This window comes from Ceratotherium simum, chromosome 17 (genome assembly GCF_057802395.1).
Source record: "Ceratotherium simum simum isolate JZ-2026a chromosome 17, ASM5780239v1, whole genome shotgun sequence".
Classification (NCBI taxonomy): Eukaryota; Metazoa; Chordata; class Mammalia; order Perissodactyla; family Rhinocerotidae; genus Ceratotherium; species Ceratotherium simum.
The window spans coordinates 12,744,205-12,755,445 of NC_141916.1; the positions used below are offsets into that span (position 1 = coordinate 12,744,205).

Genomic DNA, 11,241 nt, shown 5'->3' on the forward strand with positions numbered 1-11,241 from the left:
GCCGCGCCCCCTCCGGCGCGAGGCTGGATAGGGATTGCCGCCGCCTCCGACGGCCCGCCCCGCGCGCCCCACGCCCCACTGCCCCGCGACTTGGCCCAGCAGATCCAGGATGGGTCTCCCCCTAATTTTCTTCAGGAGCTGGACTAAGGGAACGTAAAGATTCCAAACGCCCCAAATGCCTCCGAAGGAGAAAGGTAATGGGGGTGGGGAGAGCGCGCGAAAGCCCAGCCCTCGGAAAGTTGGCCTCGCCCATTAACCAAATCACTCAACTCCCCTAGCCGGTTGGGTCACTTGGGGGATTTTGTCTTCGAATGTGGATGTTTTTCTCTGTGTGTGTTTTTGAGGGGGAGGGTATTTTTGCCTCACGCTCAGGCCACCTCAGTTTCCCCGGAAACCCCTCGAAACCCCATAACTCATCCACCCTGCCGAGGAACCTGAGCCCCAGAGGCCGCGTGAAATTGCACTGTCTCCGGCCGCTTCCTCCTCCAGACCGGCGCCGGCCCGGCCTCTCCCGGGGATTTGGTTGGGGGGCGGGGGTGGTTTCCAGCCTGGGAACAGACCCCGAAGCCCGCCTTTCCACTTCCACCCCGGGAGGGGCTCCCGCACCTGTCGCCGTCCCCTCTGCTGCCCCCCACGGCCGCCTGGGAGAACAGCTGCCTCCCCTTCCACGCTGGAGTCTGACCGCGCCGTCGGGGCGGCTGGAGTTCCCGCCGCTGTTCTGCGGACCCAGATGGGCACACCGTCCCCACCACAGGCGCTCACACCTTCCCAGGCGCCTTCCGAGCCCCGGCTCGCGCTGGAAAGGGGGAAGGGGCACTAGAGACTGCGTCCACTAATGACGTGGACCCCTGACACCTCAGCACCAGCTCCTGGATCCTGGCCCGAGGTGGTCGGGTGCACGGCGAGTGGCTGCCCCAAACCCTGCCGGCCTCCGAACGGATCCGACGGGCGCCCTCTGGTGCCCAACGGGCGGCAGTGAGGCCCCTCACGGCGTTGCATTTCTAATCTCTTAAATTGGCATTCTGGATCTCGCCCAGAGAGCCTAATTATTTTCCCCAGAGTTTCAAGCCTGAAAACCTCAATAACAGTTAAGCCTCGATGAAGAAAAATTTCGCCTCTCACTCCGAACCAAGACTGCGGGCTAAAATTCTTTAAACTTTCTCCGTACTGATAGGCACTCTAGAAGCCCATTCTCTGCTGGAGGCTACCTTTGCCCCTGGGGCGTTGGCCTTGCCTTGACCACTTGCATAACAGTTGAAATAGTAATAGCAACCAGGAAACATTAACATATACATACATATACCACTTCACTTGCAAGCGTTGCCTCAAACTTAGAGAATGTTTCACTTACAAAAACTATGTGAGCTAGGTGACATCACTCTCCATTTTACAGAACTGGAAATGCATGACTTCGCCAAGGTCATCCTCTTGGTGACAGTGGATGATCAGGAGAAGGGGTGCAGGTTTTTACCTAGGTTTTCTTTTGTGTGTGTGTGAGGAAGATCAGCCCTGAGCTAACATCCATGCCAATCCTCTTTTAGCTGAGGAAGACTGGCCCTGAGCTAACATCCATGTCCATCTTCCTCTACTTTATATGGGACGCATGGCTCGCCAAGCAGTGCGACAGTGCGCGCCCGGGATCGGAGCTGGCGAACCCCCAGCCAAGGCAGCGGAGCGGGGGCACTTAACCGCTTGCGCCACCAGGCTGGCCCCTTTACCTAGGATTTCTTTTTTTTTTAAATAAATTTATTTATTTATTTATTTTTTCCCCCAAAGCCCCAGTAGATAGCTGTATGTCATAGCTGCACACCCTTCTAGTTGCTCTATGTGGGACGCGGCCTCAGCACAGCAGGAGAAGCGGCACCTCGTGCGCGCCCGGGATCCGAACCCTGGCCGCCAGCAGCGGAGCGCGTACACTTAAACGCTGAGCCACGGCGCCGGCCCCTACCTAGGATTTCTTATGTCCCACTGAGACTGGAGCTTCATCTGCTCAGAATCAAACTCCCACCAGATAACTGAGCTAACACCACTTCAGGGGCCTTTCATTTGATTACTCATCCACCTCACACTAGTGTTCAAGGCCCTGGTTCTGAAGGAGGAAACCCTCCTTAGTTTCCTTGTTTGTAGAACAGTTGTGTTTACTTATGTTTGTTGTTTGGATTTCATAAGAAAAAGCAGGTAGAGCTCTTCTTTACCTCATTGTGCTTGACCTTTAAGAAGCATTCCATGAATACTAGCAGTATTTCTTCCTGTGATCACCAACTCCACCCCTCCCCTCCCCAACTAGATCCCAGGGTGTGCTTGCTGGTATCCATTCTTCAATACATCATGCTAAGCATCAGGGTTATAAACACTGGATAAAGCCGACAAGTAAGGGGCCATCTCTGTTGGGTGCTGCCCTGATTGAATAAAGGAAGGGAGAGAGGCTTTATTTACCAAAGCTCTCTGCAGTTATCCACCATCCCTTTATCTTTCCTTACTCTTAGCTGATAACTTGGGTTCTTATTCTACTGTGAAAATAAAAGTAATCAAAAGAAAACATCCTTATCTTTCTACCACCAATCTGGCCAATTTACCTCCATCCTCACTTCTATACTTTGACTTCCGTCTTGTTACAATGAACGGTCCTTGCTGCTCTTTAAGCCAACTGTCACTCCCCCAACCCTCACCCCCACCCCCATCCTCAGTGCTACACTTCAGTCCATTCCTTCTTGCCTTTCTCCTGCATTATCCGTTTTCTCCTCTATTATCAATTTTCCTCTCTACTAGATCATTCCTGTTCGCATACAAACGTGCTGTCCTATCTGCCACCTTAAAAAAATAAAACAAAACATTAACCTTCTTTGACCCCATGGCCTTCTAGTCCTTTGCTCCTAACTACTGCCAGATCCCTATGCTTTATTTGTTCACTATCCAATGACTGCCTCCAGCTTCCTGCCATCACGAGCTATGCTGCAGAATATCCTCCTACCTGTCTCCTTTGGTTCTGTGATCATTTCTCGTGCATATTGAGCTCCACACTCTCTGGACTATCACACCATCAATAGTGGGATTTCTATATCCCCACTTCCTTGTCAATACTTGACATTATTCAAGTGTCCAATTTTTCAATTTGCCATGAATTCAAAATGATATCTCATTGTATTTCTTTAATTCTTTTTTTAACGAAATTTTCTTTTTTTTTTTTGTGAGGAAGATCAGCCCTGAGCTAACATCCATGCTAATCCTCCTCTTTTTTTTTTGCTGAGGAAGACCAGCTCTGAGCTAACATCTATTGCCAATCCTCCTCCTTTTATTTTTTTCCCCAAAGCCCCAGTAGATAGTTGTATGTCATAGTTGCATATTCTTCTAGTTGCTGTATGTGGGACACGGCCTCAGCATGGCCAGAGAAGCTGTGCGTCAGTGCGCGCCGGGGATCTGAACCCGGGCCCGCCAGTAGCGGAGCGCGCGCATTTAACCGCTAAGCCACGTGCGGCCCTCTTTAATTCTTAATGTTTGAGCATCTTCTCAAACTTTTTCTTACTTTTGGTTTTTCTCTTTTATGAATTGCCTATTCATTTTCCTTTGCCAATTTTTTAATAGGGATTCTCATATTTATTATATTGGTTTGCAGCAGTTTATTGTATATTTCAGATATTAGACCTTCATTGACTTTAGACATTGCAAATATCTCTTCCCAATTTTCATCATTAACTCTGTAAATAATATTATTTATTGAACAGAAATCCTTAATTTTGGTATAATCTAATTAATTGATTTTACTTCTTATGGTTTGTGATCTTGATATTTTTAAAGACTTTCTTCCCCACGCTTGCAGCACATTTATTGAGATATAATTGATACACAATAAACTGCACATATTTAAAGTCTACACTTTGCTGAGTTTTGACATACATATATAACCATAACCACAATCAAGATAATGAACATATCCATCACCCGGGAAAGTTTCCTCATGTCCTTTGGTAATCTCTCCTTCCTCATCCCCATAATCTCCCCCTGCCCCACCCTAGCATGTGTATATACAGTTGTTCCAGCACCATTTTTTTAAAACTATTTATTTATTTATTTATTTATTTATTTCCCCCAAAGCCCCAGTAGATAGTTGTATGTCATAGTTGCACATCCTTCCAGTTGCTGTATGTGGGATACGGCCTCAGCATGGCCTGAAAAGCGGTGCGTCAGCGCACACCGGGGATCCAAACCCGGGCCGCCAGCAGTGGAGCACGCGCACTTAACCGCTAAGCCACGGGGCCGGCCCTAGCACCATTTGTTGATAGAAGTAGATTTTTAATACTAAAAAATACTAGCACTACATAAAAATGGACATTTGTTTTTAGTTATTTTTAGGGGAGAAAATTTCAGGGGAGGTATTTTACATACAGAATCCTTTGAATTGGACCTTGTCAAATATTTAGAAGAGGTAAAAGGTATATGCCAAGTAAGTTTCATATAATATAAAATCCCTGCAAAAGTGATTAATGCAAAAAACAAACAAAAACACACACACACAATTAGAAGTAATAAGAACATTAAAAAAGATTCCTGAGTACAATAACAATAGTACCCAATCAATAGTAGTTATCTTGATTCTAAAACTGGATAATGAAAATGCATGAAATGAATGTTATTGGTCCATCTCACTTATGTATGTATATACAAATATCCTAAGTAAAATACTAGTTAACTTAATCACACAGTGTATTAAAAAATAATTATCTGCACACTTTTCCTAGTTTCTGTAAAACATGCATAAAGTAGTAAGAAACTGTTCTTGAAAGCCAGTAGAACATATCTGTAAAGTCGTCTGGCTTGAGACTTTTGGTAGGAAAGTCTTTGATTAACATTTTAATGTCTTTAATGCTTGTTGGTATTTTCAAGTTTTTAATTTCTTCTTGACTCATTTTGCTGTTTATATTTTCCTACAAATTTATCCATTTCATCTAGGTATATAAACTCATTAGTGTTTATTAATTATACTATTATTATTAATAATACTGTTATTTTTTTTAAATGTCTGTTGTGTTGGTGTCCCATTTTCATTCTGTATTTTGCTTATTTGCACTTTCCCCTTTCTTCTTTGTCTTTATCATTCTAGCTAGAGTTCTCTTGTTTCCCTCTGGTTCATTGATTATATTATTCCCTTTATTCTTATGTCTCCTCCATATAGCTAATAGATTAGCTTGTTAACTACATTCCTTATATCTTCTGTACCGCAGGTCATTGTCTGTCTGCATGATGCACTGGTTTCTGAGAGGGTATGTTGAAATCTCCACTTCTAATAATTGATTCCTTCTCGAGTTGAATGCTTTGTTCATTTGTTCGCAAACTTTTTTTGTTTCTTTCAAATGTATTTAACATTCTACATCTCTAATTAAAGCTTTAGTTGTATCCTAGAAAATCTGACAAACTTTTATTTAGTTCAAAGTATTTCATAATTTCTCTTACTTCTTTTTTAACCCGAGGTTTACTACGTTTTTAGCTTCCAGACATTTGGGAATTTAAAAAGCTATCCTTTAATTAGTAATTTCTCATGTTATTGCATTAACAACATTCTCATGTTATTGCACAGAACATAGGCTGTGTAAGATTGATCCGTTTTTTTAAAAATAATTTTATTTATTTATTTAATTTTCCCCCCAAAGCCCCAGTAGATAGTTGTATGTCATAGCTGCACATCCTTCTAGTTGCTGTATGTGGGACGCCGCCTCAGCATGGCCGGAGAAGCGGTGCGTCAGTGCGCGACCAGGATCCGAACCCGGCCACCAGCAGTGGAGCGTGCGCACTTAACCGCTAAGCCACGGGACTGGCCCAGATTGATTCTTTAAAATGTAGTATTAAGGCTTCCTTTGTAACTCAGTACATAGTCACTTTTTGTAAATGTTTCCCATGTGCCAGGAACAGTATATTATCTGTTAGATGTAGAATTCTCCATATATAATATATTGAGCTTGTTAATTGTGTTATTTGGATCTTCTATATCTCTGCTTGTTGTTTGTCTGCTTGATCCATCTGTTTCTAAGAGAGCTCTGTAAATACTTCCAGGTCCAAAGGTTGATTTATTTTTTTCTTTCCTAAATTTATCAATTGTTGTTTTATAACTGTAAAATTGGAGAATAATAATAGTATTTTCTCATAGGATTGTAATGAAGAGTATGAGTTGTAAAGCCTGTAGGGCATGCCTGGCACATAGAAGGTACTGAATAAAGTTAACTATTACTATTTATATATTTTAAGCCTACATTGCCAAGCACATTTATGATGGTTATATTTTCTTGCTCTCTTGTTTATTTTATCATTGTGTAACACTCTCTTTTATCCTGTAATTTTTTGCCTTGAATTTCATCACATATTAAAATCCCAGTATAGTTTATTTTTGCCTGAAAGTTTTTCCCTTTATCACAGATTGAGTTTCCAGGGAAGCCAATTCTAAAGCGGAGATTGGAGTGCAACCCGTTTAGTACTGAGTGCTCTTGAGAGCAACACTTGTCGGAAAGGAAGGAAGCAGGATTGGACGGAGGAGAAGTTGGACTGCTGGGCAGTCACAATGCCTCCTCAGCTAATTCGGAAGAGAACTCAGAAAAGGTTAATATCCCGCCGTCTGTAAAGCAAGCGCCTTACCAAGGCATCTGACATACCGGCCACTTCCTGCTCAACCAGTCCAATTTGCATAATGTTACCATTAGAGTAGATCAATATAGTGATGTTCTGAGAGATCCAGCTGGTCAGGTCTCTTCAGATTATTTTATGACAGAGGGCGGGAGAGTTAACATAGCCCTGGGGTAAGATTGTAAATGTATATTGTTGTCTTTTCCAAGTGAATGTAACTGTTTCTGTTCTTCTTTTTGATAGGGATGGAAAAGAACGTATTTGTCAGATCAATGGTTGCGTACAGCGTACTTGACACCCTGTTAATTTGCTCTTAGCAATGATACCACACATGGTAAAGCAGCTCCAATTAAGGCTACTATTGGTTGAGTTTGCAGTAGTTCATTGTCATCCTCCAGAATCTGTCTGGCTTTTGCAGGGACCAGAGTGGTGAATTAAATGAAGATATGATGGGGACTACTACCTTTGCCTCCTTCAGATCTTTGTTGTTCAGTATGGCAGCCACTAGCCATAAGTATCCATTTCAAGAAGTTAGAATAAGAGCACAGGGGCCAGCCCGGTGGCGTAGCGGTTAAGTGCGCTCGCTCCGCTGCGGCGGCCGGGGGTTCCGATCCCCTGCGCGCACCGACGCTCAGCTTGTCAGGCCATGCTGTGGTGGCGTCCCATATAAAGTGGAGGAAGACCAGCAGGGATGTTAGCCCAGGGCCAGTCTTCCTCAGCAAAAAGAGGAGGATTGGCATGGATGTTAGCTCAGGGCTGATCTTCCTCACACGCACAAAAAACAAAAAAACCCACAAATTAAATCTGAAGAAAAAAGGTAAGAGCTTTGGTTAACGAAATACAAAATAAATATGCAGTATTCAAGATCAACAAAGCTAAGTTTGTTCCAGTATTAGGAATAAAAAAGGAAACTTCCTATAGATCCTACAGATAACAAGAGGATATTATGAATAACTTTATTAAAATAAAATTTAAAATTTAGTTGAAATAGACACATTCTTAGGAAAATAAAATTTACCTAAACTGACCAAAGAATAGAAAATTCTAAATGGTCCTATATCTATCAAAGAAATTGAATACATAATTTAAACACTTTCCCACAAAGAAAACTCTAGACCCAGATAGATGTACTAGTGAATTATTCCAAACATTTAGGGAAGAAGTAACACGGATCTTACAAAAATCTTTTTCTTTTTTTTTGAGGAAGATTGGCCCTACACTAACATCTGTTGCCAATCTTCCTCTTTTTCGTTTTTCTCCCCAAAGCCCCAGCACATAGTTGTGTATCATAGTTGTAGAGTTGTACCTCCTCTACGTGGGACGCCGCCTCAGCATGGCTTGATGAGCAGTGAATAGGTCTGTGCCCAGGATCTGAACTGGCGAACCCTGGGCCCCTGAAGTGGAAAGTGCAAACTTAACTGTTACGCCACTGGGCCAGCCCCAGAAACTTTTCTAGATAATAGAAAAAAGGAAACAATTTCCAATTAATTTTATGAGACAATAAACCTGAAAAAATTGTTATAAAATGGGAAAATGACAGGCCCATCTCTCATTAACTTTGATGCAAAAATCCTACACAAAATATTAGCAAATAGAATCCATTAATATGTTAAAAGGATAAAACATTATAGTCAGGTTGGGTTTATTTCAGTAATTCCAGTGTGGCTTAACATTGGAAAACCAAATAATGTAACTTACCACATCCACAGAATAAAGGAGAAAAATCATGTAATCCCCCCCTAGATAGAGAAAAAGTATTTGACAAAATTTTACACCTATTGATGATTTAAAAAACGTATTAAACTAGGAATAGATAGGAACTTAAAAAAATTTGATAGAGGGTATATACCAAAAACTTACAGCAAATATACCTAATGGTAAAACACTGAAAGTTTTCCCCTGCTATAGAAAATGAACTATTGATACATGCTACAATGCAAATAAACCTTGAAAATATTATGCTAAATGAAAGAAAGCCAGATATAAAAGATCATATTTTGTATGATCCCATTTATATAAATTATCCAGAATAGGAAAATCCATAAAAACAGAAAGATTGGTGGTTGCCAGGGTCTGGGGATGGGGGGATATGGACAGTAACTGCTTAGTGGATATGGGGTTTTATTTTGGGGTGCTGAAAATGTTTTAGAAGTAGATAGAGGCAATGGTTGCACAATATCGTGAATGAACTGAATGACACTGGATTTTAATTTTATTTTCTTCTGACGTCTTTTTCTGGCTGTGGTATCAGGGTAATGCTGGCCTTGTAGAATGAGTTAGGGCATTCCCTCCTCCTCGTCCTCCTCCTCCTTCTTTTTAAGAGTTTTAGAAGGATTGGTATTAATTCTTTAAATGTTTGGTAGAATTCACCAGTGAAGCCATCTGGTCCTGGACTTTTTTTGGTTGGGAGGTTTTTGGTTGCTGATTCAATATCTTTATTTGTTATAGGTCTGTTCAGATTTTTTATTTCTTTTTGAGTCAGTTTTGGTAATTCCTGTGTTTCTAAGGATTTTCCCATTTCATCTAGGTAATCTAATTTGTTGGTATATTGTTCATAGTATTCTCTTATAGTCCTTTCTATTTCTGTAAGGTTGGTAGTAATGTCTCCACTTTTATTTCTGATTTTACTTATTTGTGTGTCTTTTTCTTAATCAGACTAGCTAACAGTTTGTCTATTTTGTTCTTTTCAAAGAATCAACTTTAGGTTTTGTTTATTCTCTGTATTATTTTTTATTCTCTATTTCATTTATCTCTGCTATAATCTTCATTATTTCCTTCCTTCTGCTAGCTTTGGGCTTAGTTTACTCTTCCTTTGCTGTATCTTCCTCTTCTGTCTGTTCTCTAAATGGCAGAGGGTTCTAGGGCTCAGTCCTTGAAGTGTTTCACTGTCTACTCTCACTCCCTAAGTTAGGAAGAAGGGAAGATCCAGCAAAGAAGACAGAGCAAATGTTCAGTGAAGTAGGAAGAAAACCAAGAGAGAAGAGTGTCTCAGAAGACAAGCAAAGAAAGCCTTTTAATAAGCAGGGACAGATACTGCTAGGAGGGCAAGAAAGATGAGGACTGAGAATTGGCCAGGGATTTGATCAAATGTGGAGGTTTTTTTTTTTTTTTTTTAAATTTTATTTATTTATATTTTTCCCCCTCAAAGCCCCAGTAGATAGTTGTAGGTCATAGCTGCACATCCTTCTAGTTGCTATACGTGGGACTCGGCCTCAGGATGGACAGAGAAGTGGTGCCTCGATGCGCACCCGGGATTTGAACCCGGGCCACCAGCATTGCAGCGTGTGCACTTAACCACCAAGCCACAGGACCGGCCCTAAATGTGGAGGTTTTGGATGACCTTAACAAGACAAATTTCTCTCAGATGGTGGGGATTAAACCTGATTTGTAGCGGGTTGAAGAGAGAATGGGAGAAACTATCAAAGACTACTAAGGTTGTATCAAAAGAACTCAAGGGCCGGCCCCGTGGCTTAGGGGTTAAGTGCGCGCGCTCTGCTGCCCACGGCCCGGGTTCAGATCCCGGGTGCGCACCGACGCACCGCTCCTCCGGCCATGCTGAGGCCGTGTCCCACATACAGCAACTAGAAGGATGTGCAGCTATGACAGACAACTATCTACTGGGGCTTTGGGGGAAAAATAAATAAATAAAATCTTTAAAAAAAAAAAAACAAAAGAACTCAAGAGCCAACCTGGAGAGAATCTCAGTATAAAAATCCCAGTGTAACAAAGATAATAACCACAATGGATTGGAACACATTAGATAGATTTAAATCCATGAGTTCATGATGTTACTTTAAAAAAATACTAGGGCCGGCCCTGTGGCTTGGTGGTTAAGTGCGCGCGCTGCGATGCTGGTGGCCCGGGTTCGGATCCCGGGTGCGCATCGAGGCACCACTTCTCCGTTCATCCTGAGGCCGAGTCCCACATACAGCAACTAGAAGGATGTGCAGCTACGACACACAACTATCCACTGGGGCTTTGTGGGGAAAAAATAAAATAAATAAAATCTTAAAAAAAATAAAAAAATAAAAAAATAATAAAAAAATAAATAAATAAAAATAAAAATAAAAAGAGTAAATTAATGTGGCTGGCTTGGTGGCACAGTGGTTAAGTTGACGTGCTCCACTTCGGTGGCCCGGGGTTCGCAGGTTCAGATCCCGGGTGCGGACATACGCACCACTTATCAAGCCATGTTGTGGCAGTGTCCCACATATAAAAATTAGAGGAAGATGGGCACAGATGTTAGCTCAGGGCTAACCTTCTGCAGCAAAAAAGAGGAGGAGACAGATGTTAGCTCAGAGCCAATCTTCCTCACCAAAAAAAAAAAAAAAAGAGTAAGTTAACATTTTAGGTCAATTTCATCACAGTGTCATTTCATATAGTGTTACTGTTGACTTGCCTTTCCACAAGCTACTATTAAACCAGCTTATACTTGTTAATCAGTTATGAATTGGGGGCCTGAATGAATCAGCTTTTGGTTTATCTCAGCCAATTATCATCTTTTTGAGATTCATCCTTTTTCTGGCCATTCTATTGCCTTTTGGATTCTGATTATGTTGTCCACTGTGTAAGCTATCTGAAAATCAGATCAGTGTAATTCAATTTTTTATTCATCATTTATACTCAAATGCT

The 11,241-nt window shown here is 41.8% G+C and overlaps 1 long non-coding RNA gene across 3 annotated transcripts; it reads left to right on the forward strand.

The window, feature by feature from the left end:
* The first annotated feature begins 17 nt into the window (after positions 1 to 17).
* LOC147914703 (uncharacterized) lies at positions 18 to 8,468 on the forward strand. Of its 3 annotated transcripts, XR_015554930.1 has the most exons (5): positions 18 to 194; positions 5,220 to 5,258; positions 6,140 to 6,196; positions 6,406 to 6,585; positions 6,853 to 8,468. It is a non-coding gene; the product is annotated as an uncharacterized LOC147914703 (long non-coding RNA). The 3 variants fall into 3 exon arrangements; XR_015554929.1 differs by having other exon boundaries at positions 6,406 to 8,468; XR_015554928.1 differs by lacking the exons at positions 6,406 to 6,585; positions 6,853 to 8,468 and having other exon boundaries at positions 23 to 194; positions 6,140 to 6,226.
* The last annotated feature ends 2,773 nt before the right edge of the window (positions 8,469 to 11,241 follow it).